Here is a 14,256-nt window from a genome sequence, read left to right as displayed (position 1 = left end):
TGGTCATGGTGCATGATCCTTCTAACATCCTGTTGAATTTGTTTTGCTGGTATGTTGTGAGGACTTTTGTATCTGTGTACATCAGGGATATTTACCTGTAGTTTCTTTTCTTGTAGTGTCTTTGTCTGGCTTTGGTATCTGGATAATGCTGGGCTTGTAAAATGAGCTTCAAAGTGTTCTCTTTAATTTTTTGGAAGAGTTTGAGAAGTGATTAGCATTAGTTCTTCTTTAAAATTGTGGTATAATTCACCAGTGGATCCATCTGATTCTGGGCTTTTCTTTGTTGGGAGGTTTTTGATTACTAATTCAATCTCCTTGCCAGTTATAAGTCTGATCAGATTTTCTTTTTCTTTATGTATTGGTCTTGGTAAGTTGTGTGTTTCTAGGAATTTATCTGTTTCTTCTGGTTATCCAATTAGTTGCTGTATAATTGTTCATGGTAGTCTCATATGATTCTTTTTATTCCTGTGACATCAGTTGTAATGTCCCCTCTTTCATTTCTAATTTTGAGTCTCTCTTTATCCTACATAGTCTAACTAAGGATTCGTCAACTTAAGAAATCTCTGCTTAAACCACCTACGTGACATTTTTTTCCCCTGCTAAGGCACTTTTATTCATGACAGAGACTCTCCTTATTAAATTTTACTTATGAGATATTTTGTCACTAATTTATTTAGTAAGATTAATTACAAGCTGATTATTTTAAAATTAGTGTATTTTTAAAAATCATAATTTCTAAGCCCTTCTGTTTAGAAGGAAGTGGACACTTAAATAAATCTAAAGTATTGACAATTATCAGGTAACTTTTGCTGAATGAGACCCATTGTTCACAGTATTTTTTCTTCTTTCTGAAATTTGAAGAGAACTCTTTATGCATGGGAACCCTATGATCTAGAAGATGTGAGAGTGTTTTTCTTTTGTTTTAAAGAAAGAATAAGTCTTATGTAAATTTCAGGGCATTTTTGTTTGTTTGTTTTGCACTTTCCATCTTCCCAATTAAAACTATCAGCTCTGGAAATATGGCATCAAAGATATTGACATCACATCATTTAAAGAGAATTTTGAAAGATGGGAAAAGAAGCCTATTCTAGAATTTCTCTTATTCTCAGAAAAGACTTCATTGACTTAAGATGACCAAAGAAACCACAGTGACAGTAAGTTTGGCAAAAGAAATGTAAGTGAAGAATCAGTCAATTTTTAGACAAGTAACACTTTTGTTATCTTGGCACAAATTTCCTTATTACATAAAATGCAAGATGAATTTGGTTGGCAAAGATTTTATATCTTTGGCTTATAAAATAGCAAAATTTTACCTGAAGCAACTTTGTGAAATTCTCACTGTGTTCTAATGTTTAATTTTCCTCTTCTTGCCATAATATAGCTTTGCTGGCAGATGGCAACATTTGGATCATACTGAAATTGGCAAATTCTCATAAGAATCTTTAAAAATTTTAATATTTGCATGTGGAAAAAAAATCACAATTTTTACATAGCTCTGCCAGAGTGGCAAAGACAAATTCTTAGGCATTTTTCTTCTTTTCGTACCCTGTATTACAGTTAAATAGGATTGACGTCTAGGAAAAAAAAGTTAAACTATTTACTATGAATATAATCTTAGAGTTGTAAAAACTTAACCTTTTATCTTCCATATTTAAAAACTGTGTTCCTAAAGTAACAACTTGTGTTTTTATTAAAATAATACCAGTAGCTGAAAGTCAACATTTCTATCAGGGTCAAACACCTTTTCCTGTAGCTTCCCTCTAAAAATTCAAAATGTTCTCATCCAATTACTTATTTTACAAAGGGGCAGTGTTTCAGGTTACCTCCTTCTCATGTTATTTCTCCGCAAATACTCCATTCTAGGTGAAAGCTCCAGAATGAACTTCTAGGGGAGAGACTCGTTAGTTCTTCAGAAAATAAGACCCTTGGCAAGTTAGGACCAAAACAGACATGTTTTTCTAAGTTTGGCTTCAAGCAAATTCAGGTCATAGCAGGAACTTGGTGGACCTCAGTATTTATTTGAGCCCCTTGCTTAAGTGTACATCCTACTTATAGTGGGACTAGAATGGTAAATGGCTTAGAGTAAGGGTCTTGATTTCTGCTGCAAACCCATTAAAATTGCAGAAGTAACTATTTCTGGAAGGCTCAGAGCAGGTTTATGAACTTAATATGATTAGTCACTTTTGTGATGAGACCTACTGACAGCTGGACCTGTTTCCCTCATCATCAGACAGATTAGTGATTACATTAAATTTTCATGATTAATATTTTCTTGGGCATATCTGTGAATGTTTCACGGCTTAGTTTTTCAGAGAAGGTCCCCAACCTAGCCAGTGACCTTTGCTATTTTCCCTCAGTTGGTGGCATCTTTAGAAAGAGAAAGCTTGTTTACACCAAGCTGAGCTTGGGTTTGTTGCTTTGACTCCACAGGGCTGCTCTTTCTGCACACAAAGAGGCTAATTCCTTTATTTAGCTACTGCATGTGTTGTTTTGCTTTGTTTTCTTTCCATCATGTAGCTTGTGATGGCCTGGACAAAAAGTGTACGTCCGTTTTATAATGCTCCTTTTCTTAAAAGCAATCCAAAGATGTAATACTCCAACAGCACATTCTTATAAAGTGATCAAAATTGTTCACAGTTTTATAGCACCACTTATGTAAAGTAAGATATATTACAAGGAGGATAATTAATTTGATGTGGGAATATTTATCCATATGGCATGGATGAGCAAGAATTTCACAGTAGAATATAATCACTCTCTTTTGTTAGATAGGCAACAGATACAGTTTATTCTCTCTTACTTTAATAGGTGAGTAATTCATATTGTGGGTAGTATTGTTCATTCTGAAAGAAACTTTTATAATGGGCCAACCCCTGTGGTAGAATACAAAGAAAAAAACTTCCAAGTTGAGAAAGCTGTTACTAAAAGTAATTCTACAATCTAGAGTCTTCTTTTTAGTTATCCAGATTAACACTGGACAGCATATCCTTCTCTTGTCTGGATATCTTCAGTTGGGTATCTTGCAGACTCTGAAATTCAACATGTTCAGAATAGAAACAATTCTTTTTCACCTTTAACAGACTCCTGCTTTCTGTTTACCGTCTCAGTTTGTGGTACCTTTATATTATAGCGGTGGCCAAAGCAGAAATGTGGGCATTAATCATTTCTTTCTCTTTCTGATCCCCACATCTAAATCCTATTGATTCTGCTTCTGTAATGTCCAGCAAATCTCACTCTCTTCCCACATCTTCATTGCCAACACCTCTGTTTGGGCCGTTGCTAACATTATTTCAGAAGCCTCTATTTGGTCTCCCTACCTGTGTTCTTTCTTTTACTTTCAGTCCAGTTTCTAAAACGCAAATCAGATTATGTCCTTTCCCTCAGCATTTTTTAGTAACTTTCCTTTGCCCTCAGGATGAAGTCCGGCCTGAAAGACTCTACATTTACCTGACTGCCACTTACCACTCCACCCCACCTCTTACATCTTGCCAGCCACAGTGTTTCCAAGCAGGAGCGCTGTTGCATTTTTACGGGAGCAGTTTTCATCAGTGGAACTATCCCTTCTATCACGGATTAGTTAGCTTCCATAGCTTCTGCGCATATGCATTTGAAAGTGCCCCTAACGGGGGGAGGTACCATCCCTGGGGAGAGCCACTGTCTGTCCTCACCCATGGCCTGCCTACCTTTCATTCTGCACCTAGCTGCCTATCTCCTACTTTTCTTCCTTGAAGGCTCAGCTTAGGGCGCTCTGCGCTGTGAAGCTGTCCTGAACCCCTGTCCCCCATTCGCCTAAGGCAGCGTCCTTAACACCTATGCATCGTCTGGAGCTCTGTGTTGTAATTGCCTCTGTAAGCTGCTCCCCCAAAACTGTGAGCCCCCTAAAGGCAGAGGCCAGGTCTTGTTCAGCCTTGTGTTCCCAGTATCCGGCTCAGTGACTGACCTCTATCTGATGAGGCATTTGACCTCAAATAATTGACAACAAAATTCTCTTGACTCTATTAAGCATCAGTGAGAGTAATTCATCCATAAGAAGGATACTTTTAACAAAAATAAGACATGCAAATAAAACTGACAGCCTTCTAGTATTCATGCATGAGAAAGTTAAACCTGAGTCTGAATGGACTTAAGAGCAACTGGGAGCCAGTTGTCACCTTAATTTCCACCCACTACACAGTGAAATACAACCTCCTGAGTGACAGTGTACAAATCACTTTCTGTGGCCCAGATCTTCACAAATTACAACTAACACAACACTGCCGTCCCATCTTGCATATCCAGAACGTTGGTGCAGTGACAAAAATGTTATATATAAATAAAATCTCCTCTGTAAATCAAATGGAATTTCTCGGAGAATATGCTCCTTAAATTTAAGCTGGAATGGTAAAGTTCTTTAAAGCTATTATAATATTCTAATTTTTTAAAGCATATATGGGTACTTTTCAAAAAGACATCTTTGTACCAAAGGTAGAATATTTTTATTTAACCAGATACACAACTGTGCTTGTTTTCACTTAAAAATTTTCCACCCACATTGTTTACTTCTAACTTTTGCATATGTAAATAAGGATTAACAAAGCAGCAGCTAAAACTATATGCATATAGGTAATTAAGAAAAAGGAAGTTGCAGTTCCAAAATAATTAAATATCTAACCAGGCAACTAAATTCCACCTGGTTTGTAAATACATATGATTTTGGTGATCAGAGGACCCAGATATTTCATCTTCTAAAATCATACTATTCCCTTTAAAAGTGTTAAGAATGAGCCAAACCTGGCTTTACACACAAGTTCTGTGTGCTTCCACTGAAACCGTGACAGATGTATTTTACTTGGTTAAATTGGAATATGAGCCACCGTTTTGTGATTCTTCTTAAGTTATAAACATATCAGACGTAGGATGTGATTGGTTAAGTTAGTGTTTTTGAGGTATTCAAAGGGAAATTGGAGACAAAGTCTTTTCTAATCTTTAGTGTTTGGTTTTGTTTTTTTTTAATTTATTTTTTATTTTTTATTTTTAGAAATTCACGTTCTTATTTATTGATTGATTGATTGATTACTGTGTTGGGTCTTCGTTTCTGTGTGAGGGCTTTCACTAGTTGTGGCAAGTGGGGACCACTCTTCATCGCGGTGCGTGGGCCTCTCACTATCGTGGCCTCTCTTGTTGCAGAGCACAGGCTCCAGACGCGCAGGCTCAGCAATTTGTGGCTCACGGGCCCAGCTGCTCTGCGGCACGCGGGATCCTCCCAGACCAGGGCTCCAGCCTGTGTCCCCTGCATTGGCAGGCAGATTCTCAACCACTACGCCACCAGGGAAGCCCCTAGTGTTTGGTTTTATAATATGTACAAATAGACTCTGCCTCAGTATTTCATTTTTATTTCAGGGGAAGACTTTAGTGAATAAATGCTCTATCAGATTCACCTCATAGAGAAAATTATGATTACTACTTAAGCAGTCAGGTAGCATTTAATTCTTGTGACATATTCTATACTAATTCTCTACTTAAGCAGGGCATAGGTGCAGTGATGATAGGATAAGAAATGTGTACCCAAAAAAACAAGTGGAAAAATACCACAAAATCATTTCGTTCAAGCACCAAAAAGAGCTTAAATAAATTTAAGCTCTTAAAAACTAAATGAAATGTTTATTGAATAAATTACTAAAACACACATGTTACTCATTAGCAAATTTTGCCTAAAGAAAGTTCCACATCTTCACAGTTGGCTAAGACAGAGATTGGGTAAGAAACGGACAGTAGTCTCAGGTAAACACTTAAAAAACGTACGTGTGTTGTTTATCAGCCGTGACAGTTCTGATACGTAGAAATTCACTTATTTGAGCATCTTTCTGAACCACTATAAATATATTAAAATTACTGGCAATATTATTTTAGTTAAACGTAATGTTATATTTTAAAATACGAAAGTGGCTTTCAGATTCAGAGGATTGCTCTTATTTAACAGCATCCCCCCACCTTGAGTTGGTTGCGTTATCCATACAACTGTGTGTCCGTAAACATGAAATGTTTTCTGTATTTTTTGTATATATTAATGGAAGTCTGATCTAAAGCTCTGGTGCATGCAACTTGAGCAGTTGTCCGATGTGGCAGTAATTAAAGAAACTCAGCTCCTGATCTCAGTTCTCCTTCCATGTAAGTTGGCCCTGCACATCTGAGGGTTCCACATCTGCAGCTTCAACCAGCGGCACTCGGTTCTCATTTGGTAGAATCAGCGGATGTGGAACCCGCCAGATACCCAGGGCGACTGTACCTATGACATTTTATATGAGAGGCTTGAGCATGCATGGATTTTGGTATCTGAGGGGGATACTGGAACCAATCTCCTGCAGATACCAAGAGACAACTATATAGCTCAGTAAAATATACTATCAACCAAACTTGGTCATTCAACTGCTGTGAATCACTTCATAGTCCTTTGAGGACTGGTTAGAATAAAATATATGGTGTCATTCATTCATTCAACAAATAGTTAGTTATTGAGTTGCTCTGTGCTAAGTGACACACAGGTACTGGGTTTGAAGTGATGACTAAAATCAGAAATGGCTAGTAAATAAAAATAAAATAAAAATTAAAAAAAAAAGAAATGGCTATTGCCAATGGTGATTGAAGTCTAAAGCAGGGAGACACCCTGTTATGTGTACAGGAACACATAATTACAAACTGAGTTAACTGCTTTGAAGAAAAGGAATCTGATCCTAGCAAATATATGTGACACAGTAATGTTACTTACTTGGGGGATTGTCCAGTGCTGCAAATGGAGTTGGTTAGGGAAGTCTTTTTGAGAATGTAACCCTTGAGCTCTCAACAGAAGGACAAGTAGTAGTTAATCGGATGGTGGCAGAGGATCATGGGACAACTAGGAGTCTATACTAATGAAGGAACAGGCAAGTTCAGCTGCCCTATGGCGGGAACCTTCTGGATGGGCATAGACTGGGGTTACAATGGTTGACATGAGGCCTGAGGCATAGCTAAGGGCCGGGTATGCCCAACCTTGAGAGCCATGGTAAGGATATTAATCTTCATTCTGGTGTCTTTGTTTCCTTACCTTAAATTTTTTATTTTACCCTTTCCCATCTTCTACGATAGAAACCTCAGTGTACTTCAGAGTTTTTGCTTCTGTTCTTAAACATAGACTTGCTTACTTAGTACTTCTCAGAGTGGTAGGATTTTTCTAGGGAAAATAAAAAGGAACTGCTTTCATATTCTGGAGTTTGGTGGGAAAGAACCATTTGTAAGGATAGCTCACATGTAAAACAGCAGTATCTTCTTCTCTCATTATTGCCGGAAGCTAGTTAATCGTTCACGAGTAGTTACTCCAGCTCTGTAGCTGGATAAAGACCACCACAGATTTTCTAATCATGCTTCTCAGGTTACCTTAGCCCTGTTCTCCTGTACTCTTTTTCCTGGTTTATTGTTTTCTGATTTTCCCATCTGTAGTTGACTCTTCTGGGTTGCACCAGATCTGCATCATCTGCCCATTCCTTCCAGTGCCATGTGGTGCTCTGTGTGTACCACCACATCCCTACTACTTGATTTGGCCTGTTTTTTGACTCTGTCATTCTGGCCAGCTCATCTCTGTAGCCATTCTTTACATTTTACCATTATCTCCACCATTTGAAGGTAAGACTCTGTTGGTAACCATAGTAGCTCAAGGACAGAATGAATGAAGGAAAAAACACAATCACCCAAAGAGATTGTGAGTACAATTGGGAGTACAGTCACCCAAAAAATGAAGACAAAAAAATCCCAAGCCTCCCTCTGCACGTGCCAACCAAAACGGGGGAGAGACCTGCCAGCTGGTTTTGAATCTTAAGAAATTCTTCTCTAGGCTAGATTTCCCACTGATATGTTGATGACAAAAGCTCCACCTAGACTATCAGGTTCTTAGCCTGACCAAGATAAGCACCAGCTTTGTACTGTTACAAAGTACTATAAGGACTGGAATTTTCATTTTATTTTGTTTCAGAATTTCCTCCAAGTGGAATCTGTAAAGATTTAATAAGGATTCTAGGAATTCCAAATATCTGTATCTTAGACTTGGATACAACATTCCCCAAAGTGCTTCCTACCTCGAAATTGGGTACCATGACTGTGTGAAAATAACTGTGCCTTACTCTCACAGACTAAGGGGCACAGAAAGCCAAAACATGCATCAACCGTATTTTCTGGAGCTAATTCAGCACTGATGGACTTCCCAGAAGTCAAAGAGCTATCAGCAAACACTGCATCCCCACCTAATATGGATAAAACCTGTGGTGTTTCAGGACCTGTCTTCTGTCCTACTTGATGTATTTGCTGCTGCTTTCCTCTGAAAACAATGTACGATCACTCTCAGGGCTGCTTTCCCTTCAGGGAAACGGGTATGAGGAAGCAGTCAGGAATTGGTCACTTGGACCTCTATCCTGACATCAGGAGAACAGGGTGCGCCGGTGAATTGAGAACAGTCATTTATTTAGCATGCCCTTCTAATTTTCGAGACATTACGATAGGTGTTTTCTTATTGATTTCATTTATTCTTCTGAATCCTTGTCAGGGAGGACTTACTACTATTCCTATTTTCTAGGTAGGAGAATGTATCCTCAAAAAGTTTGACATACATGATTTAACTCAGCTTTTCAAGCACAGTCCTCTTAGGCTACGAATTTTTTATTTTTTTTACACATCATCATTTTCTCTCTTGAATATGTAATGTATGCTTGTTATGTACAGAGCACAGTGGTGGTTGCAGTGAGGGGTCTAGCTGTTGTTGCTGAGACAAATCATAAACGTAGAAGGATAATGCAGTAGGTGGGAGACTTCGGTCTTAATGTGGAGGCCACTATGTACCTTTAATCTGTACTATATAGTATTTATTTGTTTCATGCTTCTCCCTTTCCCATAAGCTAAGTCCCTGGATGCCGTAGTCTGTTTTCTTTCATCTTTGTATTTTAAACATTCATCCCTACAATGGTCACATACTAGGTGCTTATTAGATATCATTCTAGAGGTTGCACAAATGAGGCAAGAATTAAACTGTCGTTATTAAAATGTTTCCTCAAGTGCCAACTGGGTAAGTTATGGAGAAACATAAATCACTTTCACTCCTTTAAAACCTTAACAGAGTTCCCATTGTCTCATAAGTATTAAACATTTTTTCAAAAAAATCAATTTAAATGTCCTTAATTTTTAAAAGCATGTCTGTGTTGTATTTACGTTCTAAAGTGTCACAAAATTAAGTAGTCACCGGCCATCAGAAATCCCCAGCAAATGGGGATTTCTTTTCCTGAGTAACACAGGGTAGCCCTCATAGGATCTAGAAGCACCAAGTGCCAGCAGTGACTGTGTACTGTGAAAATTACCAGATCCGGCTCCTTGACCAGATTCCTCCTGAGTCTTGCTGTGATGTCCTCCGGGCCGTGGACTGGCGTACAAGTACTCTACTGATGCTCTTGGGGCTGGTTTGGGCCCTGCTATGTTTTGCGTGCTTCAGATCTGCTTGTTTCAGCTCCATACATCATGCTCTTGTTGAGTGCTTGCTGCTTTTGGCTGTCTTCTTAACCCCCTCAGGATGGTCCCAGGTGACTCCTACCCTCTCTGGAATCTGAGGTGTTGATATAATTCAGAGGCTTCTCCTATTGTTCCCAAACTACTCTGCACTTGGAAAATCTTTTTATTTCACATAAATAGTCATTTAGGAATGAATAAAAAGTAGTTTTATCTGCAGGGAGACCCCAGGAGGGATTTTTCTAGGAGAAAACAGCCTGTGTAGATGATTCAGTCTGCTGTTTCCCTTTCAACCCCCCTGCCCCCCACCTGATGTTGCTGCTTGAAGACACAACCAAGAGTCTTTTACCTTTGGAGGAGCTAGAAACAGCTGAGGAGCATTTGCTTTCAAATGTAAGTCATTAAGAATGGGATGCACTAACATTGTATTACTTTAGCAATTCCAAGGCCTTCACATTAAAAAATATATAAAGCAAAATATTTTCTTGCCCATATTGTCTAGCCCCAAAGAACATTAACCCCTGCTTGAAATTCTTTCAAATTAAAGAGTAATCATTGGAAGATCTGGTAAAGCAAGCACCAGCTAACCCTTGAACAACATGGGTTTTGAACTGCATGGGTCCACTTATACGTGAATTTTTTTCACTGGTAAATACTACAGTACTATGCCATCTGAGTTGGTTGAATCCACAGATGCGTGTATAGGGAGGGCTGACTATAAGTTATACTTGGATTTTCGACTATGCAGAGGGTCAGCACCCCAACCCCTGTGTTCAAGGGTCAACTGTACTAGTAACTGATGGACACTCCAACTTACTAATAACAATATGCTGTACTGATTAGTGATAATTATAACCTAGTATTTGGAAACAGTATAGTTTAAATTTCTTTTTATCTTTAAAGGATAATACATTAATTCTATGACGTTTGAAAGTTTGTTTCTTTTTTAAATTCCAGTTCATATAACACATCCACCTTTTATTTTCATGTCAAGAAAAACAGGAAAAAATCAGACTGATGCTCTCACATAAGCCTCAATGTTACGGGTATGAGAACAGTATGAACATACATTGGTAAATTTCTGTAGTGGTTTATGCAGTATGTTCTCATTTTTACACCATTGCATTTTATTATTTGAACCCTTTTCTAGGGATTTATATGTGTATAGTGGACTTTATGCTTTAAAGTTAAATTAATTTATCTTCTATATCAGTTATTGAGCCTGTTTTTCTAAATGTAAGTTCTTAAAAATCTTGATTTCCAGCTTATAAAAAGTTACTTTTTGGTGCTTTCTTGACCAAGTAAAATTGTAATGCAAGACGTGACAAATGGTTCTCTTTAAAATTAGATACTTCAAGCTAATGTCTCTGAACTACCTTGCTCTGAGGGAGAAAAAGAAAAATGCGTATGAGAGATTATATCTTCTGCCTTTTCTGAAACCCGATTTTGTGCTAACATGCTTCTTAGACTGGTTCAGAAGAAAATGGTTCAAATATAATGATTTCTGTACTCTGGATATGGAAGTTTAATGGCATTGAATAACTTCATAAATGAAATGCAGACTTTAGAGGAGAATTTTGTCCTATTATTCTTGAGGCTTTACCAATCTTGAGAGCAACAAAATGGAGCTGTCTCTTTGAAGGCAAAGGGAAACATCCAGTAGAGGGTAAGAGCCAGAATGAAGGTGAAGCCCATAGCGTTTTTCTTTAATTATGAAAGTGATCATTACCCACCCCGAGCCACCCCCGAATATCATTCTACCTTAAATTGCAAGATACCATCCCAGGATTTCTTCATTGTCATGTTGAAGAAACAGATAACTTTGTATTGTCTTTTCATCATAATAAAAATGTTTTAGTGTGGTGGTTTTGAAAGCTCCTCCCAAAGCTTAGAGTGATAAAACTTAGTTACTTTAAAGGATATTTTTTATTTCTTCTATTAAGATTTGCATCATGTCAGCATTTAGACTGTAAATTGTCTTTAAAAGAAAGATTAAAGATAATGTGCAAAAATGGGTTAAGATCCAGACTACTGTCTCTCCTTTCCAGATTGGTCTTTTATTAATCCTCCTTTCTTTTCTCCCCCCTCTACCCTCTTTCTCCATTGTTCTTCTCTTTTTCACCCCTAACTTTCTTTCTCCCCCATCTCTTTCTCTTCCTGTTTCTTTTTCTCTGCTTTGTCGTGTTTTGCTATTAGTTGATGTCTCTCTCTAGTTTCTGATATTGTCTGGATTTTAATGTTGCCTTTTTATGAAACTGATTAAAATCTTAATGTTCAAATCTATCAGTTTTTTCCAGGTAGGTATCATTTTGCTTAGTAAAACTAAAGGAATACTACTGTGGATCATAATAGTAATAGTTAGCGTTCTATATGCACTTTCTGTGAGACAGGTGCTGTGCCACTATGAGTATTAATACGAATTGTCTTCATTTATACCGCAACAGTTTTATGCGGGAAATGTTACTTAGTTATGACAAAGTTGCTTGCCTGGAGTCCCTTTGCACATTGGAATTGGTGTTTGAGCCCACAAACTGTCTCTGGGACCTGCGCTCTTTAGCCCTGTCTCACTACCACTGTTACTCCATTGAGGCAAGGGCTCAGATACTGGTTCGGATTTTTTTTTTTTTAGTCAGTCTGTTTTTCCCCACCCCCCCATCTTTATATGAAACTCTTTAGAACAATGTTGTGATACTTGTCATTAATTTCATTAAGGTTGTTGTATTTCACAGATAGCTATGCAGAATAATTCCTCTGGTTTTGTTGAAAGGATAGAGTAGTATACTACGATGTCTTAAATGGAAATGTGATTTGTTGAATAAATGTTATCCTCATGGCCTAGGAAGTTATATCATAATTTTATTCATTACCACAGTATTGCCTTGGGCATGTTATTAACCTCTGCATTTCAATTTAGATATCTCAAATTGAAATTTCAAATACTTTTAAAGTATGTCAACTGTTATGACAATAAGTAAGGCAACTTTTATAAACATTATTGATCACCTAACTTAAACTAATTCCACTAAATATATAGAAAATTGTTTTAAAATATACTCAGTATATTTTTAAGGGAAGAAATTTAAATCTCTACAGATTAACTATTAAAATTGAAGGGAAGGGGTGTTTGTCTGTAATAAAAGTTTGAAATTCTATCCAGTAATCCTGGGTTTTGTATTACAATGCATTATTTTCAAATCTGGAGTTTTAATTACAATAGCTATTTGTGACAAATTTTATGTAATACATAGATAAATTTCTTAAGAATCAACCTTTTTAATTACGTAGGAAACCTTTAATATTTAAGAACATAAAAGATGTCTTGGAATTCTGTCCTTGATCTTTTGTTTTTAATATTGTTGTAAAAACAATTGAATTATATAGAAAGACTTTTTTGTAGTATTTCTTGTAATAGTTAAAATTGGAAGCAACCTTAGGATCCATTCACAGAAGAGTGGTTGAATAAATGATGACATAGCCATACAAGGGGAATGCTTTACAAGTCTTAAAAATTGTGTAAATCCATGTACTGATGCATAAAGAATACGTAGTATTATATGAAAGTACAAGTTATGGAACAATTTAAATTGTTAGAAATAAGTATGCACTTAGGTATACACACAAGCATATGGATACATATATGGACCTAGACTTGTAAGATACAGGTCCCCATTATCATGGAGTTTTAATGGGCACCTTTCACAAGCTCATTCATTGTCATAGCTTCTACCATCTCTATGTTAATAATTCTCAAATCCATATCTTCATTTGCAGCTTTTTAGCAAAAGTCCAGACCTGAGTTTCCAGCAGCCTATTGCAATCAGTTAAAATTTTCAAATAAGTCCCTCTCATAGTTTTGACCACGGTAAATGACATCACCAGTCATCCAAATTCCCATGAAAATGTAGTTATCGTCACCATTCTTCCATTAATCTTTGGCTTAAGTCCATCAGTTTTGGATAAAACTCTGAAACACTTGGGCCCTGGGAAATGACTTAGAAATGTTGAACTTTTTAAATTTGAAGGTCTGTTCTTCCAAAAATGTCTTCTGTTTAAAAAGAGCTTTCCATGAAACTGTCTTATTACTTGCTCATATTAATCAAGTGCTATATTTTAAAGCATTTATACAGTGCTTAACAATTTTTAAAACGCTTTCAGTGTTTTCTTATTTAATTTATATTCATGTAATTAATAATCAGGCTATTTGTAATGCTTTTTAAATTAATCCCCATTTTAAATAATTCAATTAAAAATATAGTCCTGTGTATTTGTAACAGTGAGGTCTTGTATCTGCTTTGTATATTTTATACATCCTATTAATGTACCTATTTTATACACACATCTATTTCAGAGTGATTTTAGAATACTCATGGCCATGATGAGTAGGACAATGGCTGATAGAAATATACCAACAGATTCAGGCAAGGGGTATAGGTTTCTTTATGTAAGTAAAGCATGCTAGAGCTCACCTGCATAAAGATAGCTGCACAAGCAGAGACACAGCTGTTTGCCCTCAGTCAACCAGGCAAATTTCCCTGGCATCCAGTCCCCAAGAAGGCACATGTCTGTAGATGATAACTGTTTGAAACTCTTGTGGATACATACCATCAGGCCTTCCTCATGAACTCATTGCATCCCATTCTCAAGCATCTTCCTTCTTGGTCCTTGGAGCTTGTGAAGAAGGCCCAACTACCTTGTCACCAAATATGAGTAATTGAAAATAACTCAAAACAATCCTGACTGTTCATCATGAATTGGGTG

General features: G+C 37.0%; 1 protein-coding gene across 22 annotated transcripts in view; it reads left to right on the top strand.

The window, feature by feature from the left end:
• Positions 1–14,256, top strand: part of CADPS2 (calcium dependent secretion activator 2) — a 544,167-nt gene that overhangs the window by 247,363 nt on the left and 282,548 nt on the right. The gene's annotated exons all lie outside the window — the stretch shown is intronic.

Source organism: Balaenoptera physalus, assembly GCF_965194825.1.
Source record: "Balaenoptera physalus genome assembly, chromosome: 8".
Taxonomy (NCBI): domain Eukaryota; kingdom Metazoa; phylum Chordata; class Mammalia; order Artiodactyla; family Balaenopteridae; genus Balaenoptera; species Balaenoptera physalus.
This window is presented reverse-complemented; position numbering and strand designations above follow the sequence as displayed.